Source organism: Mauremys mutica, chromosome 2, assembly GCF_020497125.1.
Source record: "Mauremys mutica isolate MM-2020 ecotype Southern chromosome 2, ASM2049712v1, whole genome shotgun sequence".
NCBI classification, from domain to species: domain Eukaryota; kingdom Metazoa; phylum Chordata; order Testudines; family Geoemydidae; genus Mauremys; species Mauremys mutica.
In genome coordinates, this window is record NC_059073.1 from 196,822,290 (window position 1) to 196,836,286 (window position 13,997).

A 13,997-nucleotide genomic window follows, 5' to 3' on the forward strand; every position below is an offset into this window, starting at 1 on the left:
CTATCCCCAAATGGCCCCCTCAAGGACTGAACTCATAACCCTGGGTTTAGCAGGCCAATGCTCAAACCACTGAGCTCAAAGGAAATCTGCACAACCTTCATAAAACAAGCCTAGGAGCTTAAATTCAAAACTTCACTAGACACTAAAAATCATGGTCTTAAAGACACTGGATTTATGGGCTATTACAACAATCTGTAACACACAACCCCCAGTTTTTGTCCTATCACTTCAAAGGTGTTAACAGGCCACTAACTTGAATGGTTCCTTATGATATGTGCTAAGTACTTATGCTAAACTATCCGTTCAACCTTGTATTTAGCTGTAACAGTACTTTTCACAGACCTGAAGAAGAGTTCTATGTAGCTTGAAAACTTGTCTCTCACACCACCACAAGTTGATTCAACAGAAGATATTTTCTTGTTTAATACCCTGGGACTGACACAGCTATAACAATGCTGCATATACCTACTTCACAACAATAGAGGAATTTGTCCCCTATTGCTGTATTGGATGTCTTTTTTTTCTTTTAAGAAGTTGGGTGGGGTAATTTAATTACTGCTAGCCTGGTATCAAGTATTCCCTTAACCCACTGTTGGACTCAGCCTAAAAGTTGTAAATACAACAGTCTACTACTCTATATTGAAAGTCTGTGTCACCCTGAAGTTAGCCTAGATTCTGTAATAAGAAAAATATTCTCACTCTACGCGCATGTATATTTTTTGTTGCTTTTCCAGCCAACAAAAAAGGTTAAACTGAGTTCCATTGAACTGGCACATCCTTTTTCTTTTATGAGCAGGTTGTTTTTTGGTCTTGTGGTTCACACAAACTTATGATTCTTTTCTGAAAAAAAATCTCAAATGGGTGACAATTTTGGAGCTTTCTGCCAGAAGCAGATTATTTCTTCTTCAGGAACTCATGCACCAGTAGGCTCAAACAATGTGTGAACATTGGCACTACTGTGTTCCAGCTACCTCAAATTTCTTTCACAATACTGGCTCCATTGTCTGGAATAATAAAAGCAGAGAAAGACCTTGGGTGATAAGCTATATATTGATTTGATGTTAGTTTTGATAACGGGCTGGCTGGGTGTCATCTTTGTGAAACAGAGATGTAAAGCTCTTTTCATTTCTGAAAGTCAGTGGAAGAGACTGACAGCGGCTTCTGGGAATTAAACAGCATACTATGACAGGGTTTACTCAGACACCCCTATTGCTAAGATTAGGGCATAGTTACTGCAAAATTTCACACCACATCTAATGCACAGAACAAATTCTATCAGACAATGGTAATTACATAGAAGTCTCCTCTTAATTGTGCAGTTAAATGTGTTTACATTCACTCAGCCTTGTTTTTATTATGTTAATGACAGTTTTGTAAGAAAACTACATTGTGCAAGTTCCATTTCACATATGAGATTGTAATACTGTTGTTGAAAATACTATGGGCCTACATCACACACAAATACTGTAGAACAGGGGTCAGCAACCTTTGGCACACAGCCCATCAGGAATCCACTGGCAGGCTGTGAGACATTTTGTTCACTTTGACCATCCCCAGGCACGGCCCCCCCTAGCTCCCAGTGGCCGTGATTCACTGTTCCCAGCCAATGGGAGCTGTGGGAACCGGAAGCCAGCCCGTCCCTGGGGCCCACAGTTTCCCACATCTCCCATTGGCCATGAACAGCAAACCACAGCCACTGGAAGCTGCGGGGGGGAGGGGGGAGGCATGCCTGTGGACGGTCAATGTAAACAAGCTGTCTCATGGCCTGCCAGTGGATTACCCTGATGGGCCATGTGCTGAAGGTTGCCGACCCCTGCTATCCATAAGAGAAGTGATGTTTGACACTGGATTACCATGGCACAGCTTTGTTATCCATTGTAACCACTCAAATAAAATTAAACATTATTTGCCCAGTAGGGTTGTTCAATTCACTCAAGCAGAATCCTGTGACTTAGACAAATCCTAAGAAGCAGGATGAGTCTATGTTCAAAGTTGCACTGGTTTAACTAAACGTAATTTCTGAACCAATTAGTTCAACTGAAGCACCCCAGTGACCAGGTATCAGAGTGCAGCTATCATGAAGAAGGCATTAGCCTACTTACATCTCAACCTTGCAAATTTTGGCACATGTTCCTTTAGCTAATCCCTCTTCTGCACTTGATTGCTAAATAATAGCCTACTGACTCCCTGGTTATTCACCTTGGGTAAAAATGATCTTGGGCCTCATACCAGAGTAAATTTGAGATTTAGGACTCAGACAAGTGGAACTGATTAGGTGTTTTTAGCCAAACACAAGGTGTGTTTGGCCAGAGATGCTTGACAGGGCCTGGAAGAATGTGAACTGTGAAGGTGCCAGGATAATTTTGGAAGCAGATGGCTCAATGATCACACACAGGGTCACCTGGGGGGGGAGGGACTGGGGCCATTTGTCCCAGGCCCTGGGCCCCGCAGGGGCCCCCCCATGAGAGTTTCAGGGGCCCTGGAGCAGGGTCCTTCACTTGCTCCGGGAGCTCCAGAAAACTCTCGGGGGGCCTGGGCCCCCAGAGCTGCTTCTGCTCTGGGTCTTCGGTGGCAATTCAGTGGCAGGGGGTTCTTCCGCTCCCAGATCCACCGCTGAAGTGCCCCAAAGACCCGCGGCAGAAGTTCCTTCCGCCCTGGGACCCACCGGCACTTGTTCAGCGGCAATTTGGCAGCAGGGGCTCCCGCTGCCGCAGATCCCAGGCCCCCTGAATCCTCTGGGTGGCCCTGATCACACAAAGGGACTGTCAATAGATGCTTCAGATTGGAAAAGGCCCGAGGGTTTTTCACACCTTCCTCTGCAGCCTGGGTCACTTACAGGTTTAAACTAGCATAAATGTTGCATTCTCTGTAACTTGAAGTCTTTAAATCTTGGAGGACTTCAGTAACCAGGGGCGGCTCCAGGCCCCAGCATGCCAAGCGCGTGCTTGGGGCGGCAAGCCACGGGGGGCGCTTTGCCACTGACGCGCGGGTGGCAGGCAAGCTGCCTTTGGCGGCATGCCTGCGGAGGATCCGCTGGTCCCGCAGCTTCGGAGGCAGGCACGCCTGGAGGAGGTCCGCCGAAGCCGCGGGACCAGTGGACCTCCCGCAGGCAAGCCACCGAAGGCAGGCTGCCTGTCGTGCTTGGGGTGGCAAAATGCCTAGAGCTGCCCCTGTCAGTAACTTAATCAGAGGTTAGGGGTCTATTACAGAAGTGGGTGGGTGAGGTTCTGTGGCCTGTGATGTGCAGGAGGTGAGACTAGATGAACATGATGGTCCCTTCTGACCTTAAAAGTCTATGAATATATTGGTTGTGAGCTTCTGAAGGATGATGGAGTCTATCTGTTGGATATTCAGGGGCTAAGATTTTGTTCCATGATCTTGAAGACTGGTCTGATAGGAAAGAGATACCTGGCAGTGCGCAAGTGTGGGGGCAAGGGCCAGTGTCATGTGTGGATAAACACTAGAAGAGTCGGCTCCTCTGGACGCACAAAGTCACAATAGTTCCAATAAAAAAAAAAAAAGCCAGATCTCAACTTCCTAAATCCAAATGGGACACATCTCGCCTATTCCATTCCCCAGTTTCTTACAAGCTGCTTCTTTTCTCTTTAGAGTTTCTCAGTCTCAGTAAGTCTGTGTCTAGAATTTTCTAGTTCCAGAATATCCCTCAGAACGAAATACTGGATATTTTATAACCTCTGAATATAAGAGGATCTCAAATCCCAAACATTACTGCACCCACACTTCTTCAATATAAGAACTGTATATGCAATATTGAATTTTTACCAATTGTTCCATTTCCATTAACGGAAAGCAAAACTGAGCTATTGAGCCAGTTAATGTCACTGAGAGCCGCATAGTAGAGGTTTTAAAAATATGCCTAACAAGATGCAGAACTATTCAAAGAAATACCTCTTTGCAAATCATTGTGAACTTAATGGAAGCATTTTTGTGAAAAAATTGCACTGAATGATGCAATATTTTTAGCAAAGCCAAGCCCACATTTAAATGAAAATAGATGCATTTCCAAGCAAGACTGAATTCATTCCAGAACAAAGGTGAGTATTAAAACAGAAAGAGGTGACAGCTACTCATGTTTTTTTTGCTGAAAGAGAGCCATTTCATTAATATCCACATTAATCAAAATATAGGGATAAAAATGTGAAAGCAATTTTTCCTATTAAAGCTATTCAAAAGAGATAATTTTAAATCTCTGCACAAATATATAATTAGGCCCCAATCTTGCAGTTGATAGCACACAGGTGGACTGCTAAGGCTGTGCAGTGCCCTGTTGACATTATGCCAACTTCCAGAACCTTTGCATTAATTCTATGACCAGACAGGTGACTTGCCTGCAAGTTGGAAGGAGACGACAATTCTATTCTACGTATGCCATAATTTATCTGTTCTGAAAACCTGGAGAGTAGAAGGCATTTACTTTCTGCTGTTTACTCCACTTTACCCACCCTATACACCTGGCCATATTCTACCATTTATTTTTAAACACCAGACTCCATGAAATTAACATGAAGTCCCATATAAAAGTTTGTGTGATATGACTCCTCCCACTTCATAGGATAATGCACCACTTCTGATATAAATCGGAGTCTGAACTACCTTTAGCTCATCTCTCAAGGTTTGTTATCTAACTGGCAGCCCTACATCTGGGACTCTCAAACAACTATATCACAAATACTGAGATTTTGCTTTCAATAATAAAAAAAAATCCTATTTTTTCAGTGTCATGTTATGTACCGGTAGTTATTCTACTGCTTCATGCTGAGTAATACAACCTGCTTTGGTAATAAAACAGAGCCCGGATGCCTTGCGGCTCTCTTTGAAAACTGTAAGCTTGACTTTCCAAAACATAAACTTCAACAATATTTAAGTTGTTTAAAATCACCATTGTAACTGTGTGTGTAGAAACAAAATTAGTATATGTATGAAGAATAGCAAAGCACATGATCCCAAATACCCTGGATTAGTACTGGTAAAAAGTTTTTTTATTTATTTAATAAAAAGGAAAAAGTTGGTTTTGAATAAGATGACAATTTTTAATGGAAGATTTTTTATTAATTGTTTTTAAGGAAAAGTCTAAAAATTGAAATTTCAGTTTAAAAAACAGGTTTTTCATTTACAATTATTTTGTTTTTTGACCCAAAAACATTGAATTTTTCCAAGGAATAGTCCCTGTTTTCCAATCAGCTCTCCAACCTAGACTCTGCCTTATCTCAGGAAGCAGCAGCTGTTCTGTAGTTCAAAAAGTTTGCCTACATGATTGTTTTGTTTGACTAGTACACATACCTTTCTACAAAGATTTCATATGAATATTAGAGCTGGGTGGGAAATATTTTACCTATCCTGCAAAAAGTTTTGAGATTTCAAAAAGTTATTGTTCTACACTGGGAAGAACCCAAGACTCTTCAAAGTTTTTCACAAAGTCAGATGCCCAAACCAGAATAGCCAATAGAGTGGTGGTAGAAGCACTCACCTGGGATGTGAGGCCTCCTGTCTGAATCAGGCAGAGCAGGGAGTGGAACCTGGTTCTTTAATATCTCCTGTATCCCAAAAGAATACCCTAACTGCCATGCTACTAACTATTCCGGGATGGGTCTCATTTTGAGCAGAAATTCCATCCCTGGACCTGAAAAATATTCCTGAATGTTTTGTCAGAACTACTCCTTTCACAGGAGAAGTTTGGAGTTTGACAAATCAGGAATTTTTCCAAGAAAAAAAAGTCTGACCAGCTCTAGTTTTGCCTAATCTTTATATGACAAAACTCATTAACTGCATTGGCTTGACTAATTGTGTTATTATTAATGTAACAAACACCACATACAAACAGATATAATAGGTCATGTTTCAACCGGTATAAATCATTTACCTCAGTAGACCTATGCTGATTGATATTAACTCAGTTCTAGGCCAAATACAGTAATTAGCTATGAACATATTTGCATTGGTTGCTCATTACTACCAGTCATATCTTAAAACAAGAATATGTAGCTAACAATGTTTAACATTATTTGACAATTTTTCCCAAGTTCACAAGAGCACAGCTACTTTAAAACGAAAGAATGATGGATAAGAGGTTCACCCTGATTTCTAGTTAAATACAATACCATAGAGTTCTGAATATAATTTAATCAAAAATAAATTTACCTTTGTGATGATTTAAGACATATTTAGAGAAAAACTAACATGGTAAAACATTAAACAGATATTTAAAATGTCTTAAAAAGTTGGTGTGCCAAATTCATCCCTTTTGTACTTTAATGGTGTTACACCAGATACACATTTCACCATCTTAATTATTAGTTTATATTGAAGAATGGTAATATGTTTTGAGAAAATTGGCTTCACATTGTTTCAATGAAAAAATGCACGAGTGTGAATGTGTCAAACCAATCTGATAGCTTTCTTTGATAGGATAACGAGTCTTGTGGATAAGGGAGAAGCGGTGGATGTGGTATACCTAGACTTTAGTAAGGCATTTGATACGGTCTCGCATGATATTCTTATCGATAAACTAGGCAAATACAATTTAGATGGGGCTACTATAAGGTGGGTGCATAACTGGCTGGATAACCATACTCAGAGTAGTTATTAATGGTTCCCAATCCTGCTGGAAAGGTATAACAAATGGGGTTCCACAGGGGTCTGTTTTGGGACCGGCTCTGTTCAATATCTTCATCAACGACTTAGATATTGGCATAGAAAGTACGCTTATTAAGTTTGCAGATGATACAAAACTTCAAGGGATTGCAACTGATTTGGAGGACAGGGTCATAATTCAAAATGATCTGGACAAACTGGAGAAATGGTCTGAGGTAAACAGGATGAAGTTTAACAAAGACAAATGCAAAGTGCTCTACTTAGGAAGGAAAAATCAGTTTCACACATACAAAATGGGAAGAGACTGTCTAGGAAGGAGTACGGCAGAAAGGGATCTAGGGATTCTAGTGGACCACAAGCTAAATATGAGTCAACAGTGTGATGCTGTTGCAAAAAAAGCAAACGTAATTCTGGGATGCATTAACAGGTGTGTTGTGTGCAAGACATGAGAAGTTATTCTTCCGCTCTACTCTGCGCTGGTTAGGCCTCAACTGGAGTATTGTGTCCAGTTCTGGGCACCGCATTTCAAGAAAGATGTGGAGAAATTGGAGAGGGTCCAGAGAAGAGCAACAAGAATGATTAAAGGTCTTGAGAACATGACCTATGAAGGAAGGCTGAAAGAATTGGGTTTGTTTTGTTTGGAAAAGAGAAGACAGAGGGGACATGATAGCAGTTTTCAGGTATCTAAAAGGGTGTCATCAGGAGGAGGGAGAAAACTTGTTCTCCTTAGAGGCTAAGAATAGAACAAGACGCAATGGGCTTAAATTGCAGCAAGGGAGGTTTAGGTTGGACATTAGGAAAAAGTTCCTAACTGTCAGGGTGGTTAAACACTGGAATAAATTGCCTAGGGAGGCTGTGGAATTTCCATCTCTGGAGATATTTAAGAGTAGGTTAGATAAATGTCTATCAGGGATGGTCTAGACAGTATCTGGTCCTGCCATGAGGGCAGGGGACTGGACTCAATGACCTCTTGAGGTCCCTTCCAGTCCCAGAATCTATGAATGGGGGTGGGAGAGAAAAGATATGGCTCTGCTCCTGCCCATCCCTTCTGAGATTCAAAGATTCACTGTGAGGATCATTTAATTCCAGAGGAAGTAGGGATGGAGCAGTCCCTGCACTCCCCCATCCCCTGAAGTGCAGAGTTGGAAACTCAGACTAGCCTTTTTATGGGACAGGGAGTGGCCTTATGGATGGGCAACATGGGCAACTGCCCAGGGTGCCATGACTGGGGAGACCATGGTCAAGAGACTGCAGAAGGGCCATGCCCACACAGGAGGCAAGGGGAGGCAATAAAGGAGGTGGCAGGGCAGGAGCCAGGTGCTCAGACATCCCTTCTCTGTCCCCTGGCAGCATGACACCTGCAGCACTACTGCCACTGCTCCATCTGCTGCTGCTCTGCCTGCTGAGGGGTTTCCCACTGCTCATGGAGCAGTACTTCAAGGGCCCCAAGAAAGTTTGCTCAGGGTGCCATTTTCCCTAAGGCTGGCCCCTTATGGGACAGTCAGTTCTTGAAAGAAAGTCTCTTTAAGCTGTCAAACCCACTCTATTCCTTTTAAGTGCCAGGCAGAATCTAAACCTGAACATTTAATGTTGAGATATTTTAAACTCAAAGGCTCGTGTAAACACTTAGTTTTCCCAATACATGACATTAAAGGATACAGTCCTGTCCCACACCTTATCAGTTCAGTGTCTTGTTTTTTCCTGATCAACAGTGCTTCCCCACCTTTTAATTTCCAACAAAGTCAAAATCCTGCAAGTCCACTGCTTATTTAAAACAGCCAAGCATTAGATAAAAACACTACTAGCACTTTCTACATACAATATCTTCTCTGTTTCCATTTGCTTAAGTATATTTCATCCTTGGTGCCCCTAAACAGATGCCAAACTTGCATTGCTATTCATCGCACCACTGGCGCAGAGGCAGAAATTTATTGAAATATACTTGATCCCCAAGTCCCCATTCAGATTCTGAGAAAACTGCTCAGAGGGGTAATTCCTACAGTGGTCTGGCATATTGTGGGGCATGCGTGTGAGGGGGTAGTAATTAATAACTACTGATACTCTGCTACTTTCAAAGATGATAGTGTGTGTGAATCACTTAGCTTATTAAACTATGGTTCCAGCAGCAGAAAATATCATCAGGATGGAGCCAAAAATTCTCTGTTTCCTTGGAACATGCAATAATGAAATAATTTGGGCTGCACCAAGACAAGACTCATCAATTTAAATTCCAAACCGGGTTAACAAGGCCAGGATTGCTTCATGTTATTTTGCTTAACATGTATTGAAGTCTACTTCTACTTTAGAGAAGTAAAGGGAAAGAGCCTATATTACTTTATATAAACTCCATTACAGCTAGATTCTGCCCCCTTCCCCCACCAACTCTTTACTCATGTTGGACTAAGTTACTAAGTTAGTGCTCATTGGTAGCACTACTGAAATCTGTGAGATTAAAGTAATATACCAGGTAAAAGTGCCAGACTGAGCTCTTGACACTCTGTATGGTGAAAGCTACATATATCTTAGCTGTAACTTTTAACAACAAAGGCCTTTTATCTACTGTGATCTCCACTAGCAGGTCAGCTTGTAACATCTTTGGAGTAGGCCTGCCTTTGTTAGGTTTTTATACAGCTCCTAGCACAATGGGCACTGATCCCAGACTGTGGGCGATAGGAGAACAAGAAAGAACTGTTGGTAATTAGTATTTTTATTATTGATATGGTGGTAGTGCCTGAGTATGTTCACTCTAATGCAGGTTGTCTGTCTATCATGTTTATACCCCTATGGCTGAGTGGAGGGAGGTGGTTCCAGTCCCACACAGGGCTACCTGAGGTAATCACCACCATGTTCTTATTAAGCACATTTTAGCCACATGAAGAGCTTTACCAAGGAAGTCAGTAACATTATCTCCATTTTGCAGATGGGAAAACTAAAGCACAGAGGTGAAACAATTTGTCCAAGGTTACCCAGCAAGGTTTCCTTCTATTGTGTGCATCCTGCAGCAAAAAAAAACTTGAGGACCAGACTCCAAAGAGAAACTGCTGAGCTTCAGTTCATTTGCAACTTTGATGCTATCAGCTCAGGATTAAACAGACTACAAATGGCTTGCCAACTACAAAAGCAGTTTCTCCTCTCTTGGTGTTCACACCTCAACTGCTAGAAGAGAGCATCATCCTCCCTGATTGAACCAACCTCGTTATCTCTAGACTGATTCTTGCCTGCATATTTATACCTGCCTCTGGAAATTTCCAGCACATGTGTCTGATGAAGTGGGTATTCACCCATGAAAGCTCATGCTCCAATACGTCTGTTAGTCTATAAGGTGCCACAGGACTCTGTTGCTTTTTACAGATCCAGAGTAACATGGCTACCCCTCTGATACTTGAAAATGTTAAGCGCTTTATGTACTTAGCAAATATACATCACATTGCAAGATGCCTATGACACTTCATCACACCTGTAGCAGAACCTTGCTGATAACCCAGAGATTTGGGGACATGACATGGATTCAGATTTCTCTGAATCTGCCAACTCAGAGCTACTGGGATTCAGAGATGTAATCACACTCCAGCTTGCTAGACCAAAAAAGATTAATCACACCATCTCTGTGATAGTAGCCAGCAGAACAGGAGCCCCTTTTGCAAGTCACAGAATATTACCACCATCAGCTAGGAAGAGAAGCAGCTTGGATTTAGCAAAAAATCAGGGACTTTTCCAGAAAAAAACAATTGTTAACTTCAAAGGACCAACACTAGGGACACTTTTGGCACCTATCCTAACACACACAGTCATCTAAACACCTCTCCCCAGAGTGAGGTAGATTAGGGGAAGTATGAGGATGACATAGTGGAGAGCACAGAACAAGAGCTGATTCTAAAAGCCCAGGGAGATTTTTCACAAATACCTCACCAAGCTAGAGTGGGAGTGCAAAGGACCAATCCTCTTCTTCCACACAGTAATACACTCAGCTACTGGGTCAGTGACCTACTGCTCTTCAAGTTGCACCTAAAATCCCTCACTGAGAGACAGATGAGGTCTAGTGGTCAATTAATGGGATTGAAAGACAGGACTCCTGAAACATAGTCCTGGCTCTGATGCTGACTTGTTCATGGACACAGAGTGGGTCAATTTAATTCCTTATCTCAACTTCCCTGTTGTAAAATGAAAATACTATGTTTAAAACAGTCATAACATTAAATTAGGGTCTAATTTAAAGTATTTAAGCATATGCTTTAATGCTTTATTAAAATGACTTTAGGTGTCCATTGATTTCAATGGGCTTCAGATCAAACCCTTAGATAAAAAATTTGAAGTTAAGACTTCTACTTTGTAGACAGATTGGATTGACAAATATGGAAGTGAACATAGTACTTTAGAAATGCAGAGTCTGGGAATTTCAGGTCAACATCTGCAATTTTGAAATTCATTACCTTAATTTACAGTTAGTATCCACTGCTTTAAAAAAAGTATTAAAGATGTGACATCACATTACATTTCCAGATCCTTCAGTTCAGAATATCTTATTTGGCTGGTATAGCCCATCACCAGCTTTGACAAGAAATTAAAAAGGACATCAAAGCACTGCTGCTGCTCAAAGTGTGGTTCAATGGCAATTCTCCTCCTTTAAATTGATTTATGAACCAACTACTGACAGAAAGTCAGTTCTCCCACTCCATTGAACAGACAGAATAATTCACTGGGCTACTATCATTCCAAATTAACACTGAAGTAGCAGTGTTGTTTGCAGATCTTGGAGCACATATTTTGTTCTAATCCATGTGGTCTGTGCTGTGAAGTAAATGAGTGAAAATGTGGGTCTATTTGTTGAAAGACAGCTTAGAGACAGAGGATTTTCCAAGTCCTGGAAAAAAAAAACACTTTTGCAAATCAAAGCCTCTCTCTCTTCCAGATACCATATATTAAAAAGAGCAAAATCAACTTTTAAACTTAACTAATGATAAAGGACACAGTAATTGGTAATGTAGATGCTGGACTTCATTGCCTCACAGCCTAATAAGTTTCACAACTAACTGCAAATTGAGTCCAAAAAGCAATAGGAGCTCTGACTGTTTCAGTTTAAATGGCCATTTTCCAAGAACAAGACACAGCAGCTTAAAAAACATCAAAATATAGGGATGCAAAACATGCCTCTTATCAACATTCAGAGAATTGTCTGTCTTAATGACAGTTTCTTCTGAGTTTTATTCAGAAAAATAATACACTTTAGTCACATATGCTTTCTATACTATTATAATAGGGCCAGCTTTTCAGACCTCATTTACACTAAGTGTGAAACTGAAATAATGCCACTGCTGTCAACAGAATTACTGTAGATTTACACTGGTGTTGTAGAGCAGAGTTTGCCCCAGTGTTTATTGTATTACCATTTAACAGTCTGGGATGTTAAAGCTTTCATGTGTTTAAGTTATATACTCTTTTCTAAATGGCTGTAAATTAGAAGAAAATGATTTTTATCCCCAAACCATTAGAAAAAGTGAATATTTTTGTGTTTCCTTTCCTAGAGATTTTCTACTTCTAAAATAGATAATGAAGTTTACTTTTATTTAGCACATGCTAATTCTTGAATGAGTTTTAAAAGGAGCTTCCCACACTGATTATATGTTTCTCTGAAACGGATCAGTTTTATATCCTTAATACATCAGAACATTTGTACCTGTGTGGTTTGTACATCAAATGGCTAAAAGGAACTTGTCACTTTGCTTGAAAGCAAGAAACCAGAGCATTTGTTAGGACTCTGCAGTGGAAATAAAGGGATAACAGATGACTGTGTGGAGAGGTCAGGGCCTCAATGAACACCTACTTCTTTTCTAACAACAATTCCAGTGGACAACAAAGAGGGATCAATTTTGAAATGTGACAACCCATGAACTGCACACAGTTAAGTTTTATGATGCTAAATCTCAGACAAGCATAAACCCTCATCTTCTTCCCATTTCTTAAGGAAGCCTGGAGTCTGAGTCCCAAGCTGACATCTCAATCCACACTAAATCTTCATAAATCATGAGCTGTTATCAGAGCTGGCAGGAACCCAATATTGAACCAAGAGCTGTTTTCAGATTAGCATCTCTACTTGGAAAGATTAACATTTATTTTATACTTCAAAATCCTATTTAGGCTGCAAGAGGTAGAGAAGCTGAGAGTTCCCCACCTATTCTGCCATCCGCTAGATCAGCTCTAATAGGATTTTACCACCTGTGCAATAGAGGAAAGAAGTGAGCGCACGTGGGGGGGGTTAAATTGGGGGATTCATTAAACTGCAATAGTGACACACAGAGTTATCTCTACTTTCCAGCCTGGTGCTCTGTATCAACAATCTCCTCAACAGAAGAATTTTGGTCATCAGAGTGATGAACCTTATATATGCAAACAACAAGCAAGCAGTAGAGCTCTGATTACTTTTGTTCTTTTCTAAATACAATGGGGGATGGGCGGAGAAGTAATGTTGCCAATTTCAAAACACAGTTTTAAAAAGCTATGCACCTAGAACATAACTTTGGTATCATTCACTAGCTAGACCAATTTGTTTCCTTTTTACTTATAAACAGCCCCTTTCTGATTTGACCACTGTTTATTCAATGCAGCCCCAATTTTCAAACACAGGTGTCTAAGATTTAGGACCCTAACTTTTGTCTGGGATAGGCTTTCACTCACCACAACAGCATCCCCTAGCATGAAGGCAGCATTGCAGAAGTCTTCATCTCCAGCACCCTCTTTGGCCCTGAGATAACCTGTTTCTTGCTACATCTTCCATAGCCCAACTCTCCAGCTAAGCCATCTTTAAAGAACAGTCCTCTTTTAGGGAAAAGAAAGTCTAACTGAAAATCCAAACAAACATCCAAACACACAGTTCTTCTGCCCTTCTTGGGGAACACTGAAGTTTGCTGCTCTTTGCCCCTACTCCTAGGCTCAGCAGAGTTTTTCTGTACTTTTAAAGCCAAGTACTGCCTGGCAGGATTTTTCCCCTCCAAGGCCTTCTTCCCAGCAATTCCCCCACCTACTCTCCCTAACAAGTACAGCAGCTTCTTTCACAAACCTCCCTGCTCCAGGAGCCTAACCTGATTCCTGGAGGTCTTCTCTAACTTGCCTTCATTAGGCTGTTACTAAACCTTTGTCGTAGATCTCTTTCCCAGACTGAATTCTCCTCTGTGGCCTTGACTCTTTCACAGCTGGGCTCAGTAATGGTAATTAACCCACCAGATCAGGATCAGCTGGGGAATAGTTCTATCTCACAGGAAAGGCTGAGCCTGAGTCCCCTCAAAAGGGCTAACCAGCCTGTGACATCTGATTCAGGTTTCAAAAGTACCTAAGGGAATCAGGCACCTAAATTCTCATTCATTAGCCTACCTGAAAATCCCAGCCTCTGT

General features: G+C 41.2%; 1 protein-coding gene across 1 annotated transcript in view; it reads right to left on the minus strand.

Moving 5' to 3' along the window:
* CNTNAP2 (contactin associated protein 2) overlaps positions 1–13,744 on the minus strand; it is a 1,334,251-nt gene extending 1,320,507 nt beyond the window's left edge. The window contains exon 1 of the mRNA XM_045005260.1: positions 13,285–13,744. The gene's annotated coding sequence lies outside the window, so the exon portion shown is untranslated. The remainder of the gene's footprint in view (positions 1–13,284) is intronic.
* Between the last annotated feature and the right edge of the window lie 253 nt (positions 13,745–13,997).